General features: G+C 38.7%; 1 protein-coding gene across 1 annotated transcript in view; it reads left to right on the top strand.

Moving 5' to 3' along the window:
* The window catches only part of IL1RAPL1 (interleukin 1 receptor accessory protein like 1), a 1,063,022-nt gene that overhangs the window by 897,860 nt on the left and 156,256 nt on the right, over positions 1-8,906 (top strand). The window lies entirely within an intron of this gene.

Below are 8,906 nucleotides of genomic sequence, written 5' to 3'. Positions count from 1 at the left end.
CCTTGGGTTTCCGAGGCAGTATCACTACGGAAGTAGGATTGCCCAACCTTCCTTCCGAGGAGTGGAGGAGCTGTTTAACCTAGAGTTAGTCATTTGGCTAACAGACCTCATATCTGCTTACTCTTTTCTCCAGACTTGCACAACCCTCACAGTGATTATCTTTTTAGATTGATCGTGTGACCTAGGTACTTTGCCTGTCTCTTCATAGCCCCAGCCTAAGTGACATCACACTTGATCATCAACCTAGTGCTGTCTGAACTCAACTATCACATTCAACTGAAAAGTTCTCATTATTAAGTGGACATTTTTTCACTCTAATCATACTAACCCCCTCTGCTACATTTGAGAGTATGAATTGCACCGTCCTTCCAGAAATTCTTTTCTCTTTTAGCTATCATGAAGTAGCTACCTTAGTTCTCTGTACACTTGGATTTCTCCACTTAAGAATGAGAATTCTTTTTTCTGCTTTGGTTTCTGGGTGATGTTGTCATATGTCTTAATCTCAGGTTGTTGTCTGCTGTTGTTGATTCTCGGTCTGAAGGACTCCCTGCTTGAATAATTTCTTTTAGAAAGATCAGCACAAGGCCAGTCCCTATGAGGTGGAGGTTAAAGATGTCCCAAATGTCCAACTTTCCAAACTGCTATGTCACTCCATCATCTCTGACATCAACTCCTCCTTCTCCCCTTACTAATCTCCCTCCTGTGCTAGGGTTCTGTATTTTGCTATTATGTTTCACAGAACTCACACACTTCCAAGGAAATGGCTCACATAATGGTAGTAGAAGCTGGCAGGCTGGCAAGTCCCCAAGTCTGTGGGTAGGCCTGGAGGATTCTCCCAACTCACAAGGTTGCAGCAGTTGGTGAACCCAAATTGGTGAGTCAGATGATGGCTGCTGTCTCAAGTCCAGGGTGAGATGAGGACAAACCAAAAACAGCACTGGAGCAAGAGAGTGAACTTTCCCAGAACATTCACATCTATACACTCAAGGAAGCTAAGGGCGATGACTTGAATCACACCCTCCAGCAAGGTGGGACTCAAGTACATCCCACCCTAAACAAGCATTAAAAATAGAAAACTTACAATACATCACACAATAGAGGACAATGGCTAGAAGGGCCATATTAAGCAACTCACTGCACTGCAATCTCTTTAGCATTTCTTGTAAGGTTGGTCTGGTGTTTACAAATTACCTTAATTTCTGTTTATCTGGAAATGTCCTGATTTCACCAACATATCTGAGAAACAGTTTTACTGGATATATAATTCTTGGTTGGCAATTTTTTTTTTCTTTCATGGTTTTATATATGTCATCTCATTGCGTTTTTGCCTGCATGTTTTCTGCTGGGTAATCACAGCTTAGTTCCATTGGTTGCTCTTTGTGGGTAACGTTTTGTTTTTCCAGACCTGTTCTCAAGATTCTTTCTTTGTCTTTAGTTTTGCAAAGTTTGATTATGAAATGTGTTGGTGACTTTCTTTTGGAGTCCATCCTGTATAGGGTTCATTGAGCTTCTTGGATGGATACCTTTTTGTCTTTCATGATATTAGGGAAGTTGTCTGCTAGCAAGTCTTTGATGGTTTTCTCTGTGATAGTTCTTGCCTCCTCCTGTTATGGAATTCCATTCACATGTAAAATTTTCCTCTTGATAGTCTCCCACAAAACTCTTAGGTCTTCTTCATTTTTCTGCATTCTTTTTTCAGATTTTCCCTCATACAAATTGATGTCAAGTGATTTGTCTTTTAATTTACCAATCTGTTCTTCAATTCATTTGATTCCACTCATTTGTCCTTCCAATGTGTTTTCTAGCTCTGTAATTTTAGTGTTAATCATCTGGATTTCTAATTGCTATTTTTCTATGAAGGAGCTCTGGTTGTGTAGTGGGTAAGGCATATGGCTACTAACCAGAAAGTCAGTGATTCAAACCCACCAGCTTCTCTGCAGGAGGAATATTAGGTGATTTATTTCTGTAAAGATTTACAGCCTTGGAAACCCAATGGGGGTTGCTATGAGTCAGAATTGACTCAATGGCAGTGGGTTTTGGTTTATTTTTCTATGGTTTATAATTGTCTAATTTGTCATTTTGCTCTTATATTTTTTTTTCCCCTTAATTCTTCTTGGGTATTGTTTGTGTTTTCCTTGATTTTATTTGTGGTTTCCTTGAATTCTTGGAAGGATGTATTGTGCCATCTTTCTCTATTTCTTTGTTTTATTTGAAGTTGTCTATTTCTCCAAGGGGAACTCTGGTGACATTTTGGAGTTGTTGTATTTATTTGTTGATTACTTGTTGGTTTTGTTTCACCCTGACTTTTCTATTTTACTTTGTTTTGATATATCCAAGTGGGAAATGGGGGCATGCTTCTTTGTTCACTAGTTTGGCAGCACCTGGGCACTTCCCACCTGTTTCCAGGTATGTGGAATACCTGGTGGGAATGTGAATGTGAGTCTATTTGCTGATCATGAAGAGCAGCTGCAGGTGGAGTAAGCAGGTGTTGTCCACAGTCTATCATTGATCCAGTGGTACAAGAGCAGGTGGTGGCTCTCTCCTGTTGTGTGGAGTGATAGGTGGTAGGTATAGTAGATATGGCCAACTAATGGGAAACAGTGTCTACCTTCTGTTGAATGGGGCAGAAAAAAAAAGGGTGAGGATAAAAATAAAAGAAGAAGAGGAAGAAGGAAAAATAAACAAAGAAAAAGAGAGAAAAATGGGGGGGGTGCTTATGCAGCTATGGTCAGCTGGCAGCAGTGGCACCAGGCAGCTGTTATGCCATCAACAGGAGTGCGTACCCATTGAGGGGACAGGAGCCTGGCAGGCAGTATGTGCATGCATGCACCTCTGATAGTAGAGGCCACAGGGCACATGTTTTACATTCCATGAGAGCATGACTTGTCAGTCACAGGAGTACCAATGCACAGAGCACACAGACGCTTGGATCTGTCCACAATGGGCATGGTACAGCAAGTGGCTGCTGGTGGGAGGAGTGAATCTGGTGGATGGGGGTGTTAGGTGGGGCCTCCATAGGCACCATGTTGGTGGCAGTGGGATGGGGGCTCACTCCTGTTCACCAGAAAGGTATGGTGGGGAAAGCAGGAGAAAGCACCTCCACAGTCACAGTTCACTGGAGTGGGCCTGGTGCACTTTTGGGGAGCACAGCTGATTATCCAGTTCTTGCTGAAACTTGATCAAGTAGGAGGCTGCCTCTCTAACTGACACCCAACAGGCCTTCCCCTCCATGTGGGCCCTTAACCCAAACAACTAGTGGTCACCAGTAGTGAGTGGGTTCATCCTCCTTCACTGGCTACATTCTCGCTCTGTGATCACCCATGTGACTGGGATTCTTACCCATTTCCATGCACTTTCCTCTCCCAGGTCTAGCTCATATTCTTCTCATCTTGTTTCACTCTGGATATCACCACCCTATGTCTTTGTCTCATTGTGGATTCCATAAAGTTGGTGTTTCCTTGATGGTCTATCATGTCTTTTGTGTCTCAAAATGGCCATGCTTTGTTGGGTCTTATCTTCTCTCTCTCCAGTCACTGTCTTCACTCAGTCTCCCTTTCCAATCAGCTTTCAATCTAATTATTTATCTCCTCATTTGATTCTCAGAGTTCCAGGATTATCATCTGTATCTGTTTTCAGGTCTCTGTTGTAGAAGGATTTGGTGGAGTGTGTCACCAGAACACAATCTTGTTTCTGCTGCCACTCACCTCTTGAGGGTATCCAATGCTTAGCCTGATTTTTTTTTTCCCATTTTAAATTATTTATGGACAATCACATTGGCTTGTGTTACCAACTATGTGCTGATGGCTCTCTAAACTCTATCTCCAGTCCATAATTCTCTCAACTGCCATTTTGATCTGGAGATGCCACAGGGATCATCGTTGCAACTACTTCTTCTTTTCCTATGTTTTCATTCTCAGTTAGTGATACTATAAGCCATCTAAGTTAAAACCTTGGAATTCGTCTCTGATTCTTCCCTTTCTCTTGCCTCCCCATGGCAATCAACACCCAGTTTTTTTCTTTATTTTTTCCTTCTAAAGCGTCCTGAAAATTCTTACTTCCTCCCCATCTTTCCTGAACTCATCATGGACATTACCAAAGGTTACCCAATACTCTCCTCTGATAAGATCTTGGTATGTGATTTTTTCCCTTTTGCCTGAGACCAGCATGAGAAGCATCTAGAAACTGATGTTATCATCATTTGAATTATTTTCATACAGCTTTGTATATAAATATTTCACACTTAAGAAAAAATTTTTTAATAGATTTTGTTTCAGAGCAGTTTTAAGTTTATAGGAAAATTGTGGAGAAAGTACAGAGAGTTCCCATGTGCCCTTTCTTCCCTGCATAAGCTCCTCCTATTATTAACATCTTGCATTAATGTGATATATTCAGTACAGTTGATGAGCCAACATTGATAAATTATTAATTAAAACCCATCGTTTACATTAAAGTTACCTGTGTTGCACAGTTCTATAAGTTTTGACAAACCTATGTTGCTTTTTAACAAACATTTTAAAAAGTTGAGTTGAAATATTTGGGCTTTTAAATAATTTTTGAATAGTGTTTCCAGAAGAGCTATAGATATGCCATAAGCAGTGAGTCCAGTTGCCGTTGATTTTCACTAGAAGACATTATTGATAAAGCGCTGATGGTAGAATCAAATAAATGCTTACACAGTAAAGATTTTCAAAAAGACATTAAACTGACATTTAATGTCTTCTAAAATTTATATTTTAAAAATAAAATACATTTGATGCACTTTTGATAGCTTTGGGGTTGAATAAAAGACTTTCTTTAAAATGAGCATCAATGAGAGAGAGTATCAGTATGTGAGCAGTGAAGACTGAAAAATGGTACAAGATATGAGGAAATCCTAATATTGGTGATGTTTATGAACTAAATTTCTAACAAAGAAAATTGAAAAACTTAGTTTGACTTTCTAAAGCATGCAGTTGTTATAATACACTGAAAATTGCTTATCAGTTATGACAAAGAATACCTAAATAAAAAAAACTAGTAAGCATGTCATTCTATGTCACGTCAACCTCTCAGTAAATACTACTTGAGAACCTACCAGGAAGAGTGAAGTGAAAAATACAATGTGGAACAATGCTTTGTTCTTATTCCAAAAAACAGTGCATAATTCAGTTGTGTAAATAAAGCAAATACATAATTATAATACTCTATACATGATGTACAAACCAGAAAAAGTTAAGACACTGACTTGCACAAAAACACTCAGCTTCACTTTAACACCTCTATCTTTTACTTCCCTTTGAAAAACTTTGTTAAAACACTTTCTGAATTCCTGTCCAAAAAATATTGTAGAAGGAGGAGAAGCATAAAGAAGAATAGGATGAGGAGAAATTAATAGACCATTGTTAAAGATTAAAGCTTTTTCAGAAGAGTACTTTGTCAAAAGTTTCTCAATAGCTCAGAGGTTAATGTAGACCTCACTTTTTAGGTGTCAATGAATGGAAATGGCTTTAGAAAAGTACTATTTTTTTCTTTTAAAGAGTGAAAAAAAAAAACTTCTTCTGAGTGCGTAAAGATGTTAACTTCAAATGTAGCAGTGTTGAAGAAAAAACAAGGACAAGAATTACTGTAAAATGTACTTTGTTCCCCTTCTCTCCGCCTTTTCTTCCTTCCAAGAAGTTCTTGACATTCAGATCATTGGGAAAGATGTTTTAAATTGCTATTCTTGGGCTCCACCCCAAAGAAATTAAATCTGAACTTTTGGGGACAAAATTCAGACATTGGTATTTTTTTAAAATTCACCCAGGTGACTCTAATATGCAGTCATGGTATAGAACCACTGTCAGAACAGATCTAGAAGAGAGACACCATGAAGGACTTTAATAAAGAATGTGAGAAGGAGATATATCACCTTCAGCTAGTGTCACCTTACCAGCTGATCCTGGTAAAATTGTTGAAAGTGTAGTAGCCAAAATAAGCAAATAGGACCTCATTTCCTCATCAGTAAAATGAGATGATTGTGGTAATGGGAAATTTGGCAATGATTAAGAGTGATGGCCCCACAACATGATTAACATAATTGATATAATTAATTTCTATATGTGGAAATGTTGCATTGGCAAATGTTGTGTTATACATATTTTTACAACAACAACAACAAAATGATAGGATTGGATTCCATGAGCTCAAAAATTACTATAGCATTGTAGATTGTCTAAAGCTGAAGGAGTTCCCCCATGGCACAAACAGTTAAGCACTCAACCACTAGCCAAATGGTTGGCAGTTCTATTTACCCAGAGCCACTTTGGAAGACAGGCCTAATGATCTGCTTCCAAAAGGTCACAGCCTAGAAAACCCTATGGATAAGTTCACTCTAGAGACATGGAGGTCACCATGAGTCAGAACTGATTCAATGGCAACTTACAGGAGCTAAAAAATTATAATGGGGTGAGGGGAAAAGCAGATTCTCTAACTAGTTAATCCCTGATATGGTATTTCTACTTCTATCTTGAAACTAAAATGTTTAGTCTTGGTCCATTAATAGACATATACTCATTGAAATTCATATTAAGTAATCTAAGTTTTTGAGAACATGGTAGAATGGAAAGTCAGGTGTGAGGTGGAGATGTGGGTGGATGATTTCAAAAGCTCTTAGCTCTTAATATCAGTAGATATATTTTTCCTCTCTTATAAAATTAGTGTACTGTTTCTTGCAGGCATAGTACTGTTGGGTATGTAAAGGCACATCTCACTCCCATTCCTAAAATGTGCCAGTTCCTTGGTGTATGAAATGGAAAGCTACAGTTGGTTATAAAAACAGGATGGATGATTTAGGTGGCTGTATTCAGCTGTAAGCAAATAAACGCTGAGCTTGGCAGAAAACTACTATAGGCAAAAACGCAAGTGATTTACTAGCAATGAGATTTGTAATGCATGAGACCCTCAGGCCCATCACTTCTCTTCAGTAATGGGAAACAATATTTTGGTGAAAAAATGACACATTTAATTTCAACTTTGGGTTGTAAAACAAAAAGGCAGCCTAATTTTCATTTTATTTATTTTTTTTTTCCATGAAGCTTTTTTTGCATCTTCCTGGAAGAACAAACGATTCCTTAAGAAGCAGAAACAGTAGAGTATGCTAGAAACAGTATCTATGGGCATACATTTATTATTGGCTGCAGATTTCCACATGATTGGCGAGATTAAAATGAGAAACTTAGAATGCTGTGACAAGGCCATTGTACGCTGACGGACTCCAGAGAACCAATTCTAATAGCTTAGTGCTCTTTAAGGCAAATGTGTATCCAGGTGATTGCCATGGTTATGTATGGAGACTGAAAACAGTCTTGATATCCTAAAAATAAATAAATAAATAAATAGGGGGTAATGTTACCCACTGAACTGGAGGTGAAAAATGTATTCACAAAAGACCATGAACTCAGATACCGACTCTGTTAATGATATATGGTGTGGATGCCATAGACTTTCTGCATCTCATTGTATCAGCCTGTGAAATACTGGCCTATTTTGCAATTGCAATGTGAGAGATAAATAAAAATCTCTTCCAAGGCAATTTGAAAATAGATTCTGCATTTTAGAAGAAATGTTAAACAATAATAATGATGATGGAATAGCTGACACGGTGCAAATTTTAAATAGAGCAGAGCACCTTTCTAATTACGGGCTGCTTTTTATTCTTTGTAAGTGTAATTAGAAAGCAACCATGTTCCTTTAATTAGAAAGTTAATTAGATTGTGACCTCTTTTCCTCCTGTCTTATTGTCTTAGACTGCAGGCCAGAAGTAAATTACAAATCCCACCACCTACGTGTCTATAGCCCCCCAAAATAAGACTGATTAACCATACATAGGATTATAAGGAATAACATTAAAAACTTACAAGTTAGATAAAACCTACCAGAAGTATAGAAGGGTATTCCCGTTAGGGAAAAGTTTATATGGGATAAATGAAAAAGATACATTTCCAGAACGAATGTAAAGAGTAAGATCTTTCAAACGTGGTTTTCAGGATGTTGTTTTTTCTTCCAGTGGTTCTCATACTTTAGCACAGGTGTCTGCAAACTATCTCAAAGGCTTGTTAAAATACAGATTTCTAGGCTTTACCTTTAGAGAGCTCTGGTAGCATAGTGCCTAAGGCACTCGACTGCTAACCAGAAGGCTGGCGGTTCAAAACCACCAGCCACTCCTCGGAAGGAAGATGGGGCAGTCTACTTCTGTAGTGATACTGCCTTGGAAACCCAAGGAGGGGTCGATATGAGTCGGGTCCAACTCGACGGCACATAACAACAACAACAACAGGCTTTACTCTTAATGCTTCTGAATTACTAAGTCTAGGGACTTCCGTAGAGATACTGCCTCAGAAATCCAAGGAGGGGTTGCTATGAGTTGGACCCAACTTGAAGGCAGTGAGTTTGGGTTTGTTTTGTGTGTAGGTGTGTGTGTGTGTGTGTGTGTGTGTGGTTTAGGGTAGGACTTAAAAATTTACATTACAAGTTTGTAGGAGATGCTGATGTTGCTGGTCTGGGGACCACAGTTTGGGAGCCGCTGCCATAGAATATTGATAGTGTTAAGCTAAAGTTGTTGTTTGATGTTCAATTTAAGTTTGGGATCTTCTGAAGTTGGGATCTGCCTAATAAAGTTAGGTAAGTTTCTTTATTGTATGATATTTCAGACTTTTCTCTATGTTAATATGTTTTGGGAATCTCTAAGAAAGAAGACAACATTTTCATTACTTCCCAAATGTATTTGACCTCCACACCTGTGAGAATATCTATTGTTGTTGTTGTTGTTATGTGCCGTCGAGTCGGACCCGACTCATACTGACCCCTCCTTGGGTTTCCGAGGCAGTATCACTATGGAAGTAGATTGCCCCATCTTCCTTCCGAGGAGTGGCTGGTGGGTTTGAACTGCC

Source organism: Orycteropus afer, unplaced genomic scaffold, assembly GCF_000298275.1.
Source record: "Orycteropus afer afer isolate SDZICR_OR568_19922 unplaced genomic scaffold, OryAfe1.0 scaffold00434, whole genome shotgun sequence".
NCBI classification, from domain to species: domain Eukaryota; kingdom Metazoa; phylum Chordata; class Mammalia; order Tubulidentata; family Orycteropodidae; genus Orycteropus; species Orycteropus afer.
This window is presented reverse-complemented; position numbering and strand designations above follow the sequence as displayed.